This window comes from Lottia gigantea (assembly GCF_000327385.1).
Source record: "Lottia gigantea unplaced genomic scaffold LOTGIsca_24, whole genome shotgun sequence".
Classification (NCBI taxonomy): Eukaryota; Metazoa; Mollusca; class Gastropoda; family Lottiidae; genus Lottia; species Lottia gigantea.
Window position 1 is genome coordinate 1,049,799 of NW_008708707.1, and position 2,581 is coordinate 1,052,379.

General features: G+C 31.0%; 1 protein-coding gene across 1 annotated transcript in view; it reads right to left on the reverse strand.

The window, feature by feature from the left end:
• LOTGIDRAFT_231915 (hypothetical protein) overlaps positions 1-2,581 on the reverse strand; it is a 25,303-nt gene that overhangs the window by 1,906 nt on the left and 20,816 nt on the right. The gene's annotated exons all lie outside the window — the stretch shown is intronic.

Below are 2,581 nucleotides of genomic sequence, written 5' to 3' on the forward strand. Positions count from 1 at the left end.
TTTAAGGTGTCCATTTTGGTAACAAGAACCACCAAGGAATAAAACAGAAAATGACAGATATTTCACTTTAGTGTATATCTACTCTACGATGGTGTATATATATATGTAGCTTATACATTTGCGTGTATATTGCGCATTTTTTGCCCCAAAAAGTTAATGCCAAACTTGGGGTGTGGATTATAGTCATTGTCAATGTATATATGTATTCTGTTCTGTATATACACTCAGATTAATATATATGTATTCTGTTCTGTATATACATTCAGATTAATATATATGTATTCTGTTCTGTATATACACTCAGATTAATATATATGTATTCTGTTCTGTATATACATTCAGATTAATATATATGTATTCTGTTCTGTATATATATTCAGATTAATATATATGTATTCTGTTCTGTATATACATTCAGATTAATATATATGTATTCTGTTCTGTATATACATTCAGATTAATATATATGTATTCTGTTCTGTATATATATTCAGATTAATATATATGTATTCTGTTCTGTATATACATTCAGATTAATATATATGTATTCTGTTCTGTATATACATTCAGATTAATATATATGTATTCTGTTCTGTATATACATTCAGATTAATATATATGTATTCTGTTCTGTATATATGTATCAAGTTACCTATCAAATGATGGTTTTGAGTCCTATGTTTGATATATTAGTGCTAATTTGTCTGTCCTTGGATTATGGATTTGAATTATCTTGTGACATCTTGTGTTTGAGTGCAGAATTCTGAAAAAGTGTCAGATGTTGAGATGTGATTCCCCAAGAGTTTAAAATCTAAGATGTATAAAAATTGTGCCACAGTCTTGGCAAACTTTAAAGTTTTCATTCAGTACTTGTTGCCCTTTTTCATTCCTAAACATGTACTGAAGACGTAAAACTCCCTTCATTTTTTTGTTGGTGTCTAAGACTAAAGAAACATTGAAATTACCAGACCCATGTTTTGTGATAAAGCTATTATTATATGTAGCCTGTGAATTACTCAAAATTGTACATATACATCAATGATTAAAGCTGCAATCTTCATATGAATTGTTGGAAATAAATTTGTTATCAATTAAAATACTGTTAATTAGTTTTATCTTTGTTAGTTTCTAAAATTGAATTCATTACTAATGCTATTCTGCTATATTTCTAACAATTGAATCCATGCTATTCTAACATTGCCATACTTCTAAAAATTGAATCCACGCTAATGCTATTCTGCTATAGTTCTAACATTGCTATAGTTCTAACAATTGAATCCATGCTATTCTAACATTGCTGTAGTTCTAAAATTGAATCCATGCTACTCCAACATTGCTATAGTTCTAAAATTGAATCCATGCTATTCCAATATTGTTAAAGTTCTAAAAATTGAATCCATGCTATTCCAATATTGCTATACTGCTCATATTTTGCCCTAAATTATTTAAGTAAATTATAGAACTATTTTGGGAGCTTACTCAGACCCTATAATCAACATAATATGACGGAAAATTTGTCAGCTGATAATAGATCCGACCCCATTTCTAACACCTTAGACAGTTTATTCACTATCACATAAAAAGTCCGATCTAGTTTCGATCTAGTGTGACTCTACAAATTGCCATTTAAATTATTATTTAAATTATTAAATTTCTATTTAATCTTTTGAGAGCTTACGTAATATATTTTTCACTACTGCCCTATTTTCTACACCATGAAGTAAGTAAGGTACACCACCTTATAGACTGTTTACGTTGTCGCTAAGGAATACTATTTAGGCAACAACATATTTTGATTGAAGGTCATGGTTCATGTCATAAAGAGACCTTTCGCAAGTCATGCAAGAAAAAAATCGCCGAAGTAGTCATTGGATCAAATTCTGGTATCGTTTTCTCATTTTGATTTAACGAGGGTTCACGAGTTAAAACTCGTACTTTGATATTGATCTTTTTGTCACTACATTTGTTTGGTTCAGGGTTGAGTTTTCGCAACGATGCTCCATTTCTATGAATCTAATTGAAAAGGCAATCTCTGAATTTATACGTGAATTAGGGACATATCAAGCTCATATTGTTTTACGGTCGACATCATAGGACCTTTGAACAATGAGGAAAATGCAAAGAGATTTGTAGTGGCTTAACTACCACAGGGACTGCTTGAACCAGTTCCACGGGCCCCACCCCTGAGAAAAAAATGCAGGAGAGCATATGTTAAAAAAATTCCCGGGGAGGAGCCTTAACCCACTTAAGTCCAAAGTTCCCACTCATCTAGTTGAGCAACTATGGGTATATTGCTAGTAGGCCGATTAGGTATCTACGGAGTTAAACGTCAAGCGAAAGCACATACAAAATAGAAATAGGTGAGATCATTGATCGATATTGCCCAATCACATAGGTTTTGATTTCAAATGATGAAGACTTTTAATCGGAATTTACATCTTAAATTATAGAAAATAATCTGTTTGAATTTACCATTCTCAAAATGCTGGACCAAATTTTAGTCGTTCTTGCGACCCTTTTGTTTGAAGGTAAGACAAAGTTGATTTTTACGTCAATATTAGTCATATTATTGTGATATCCT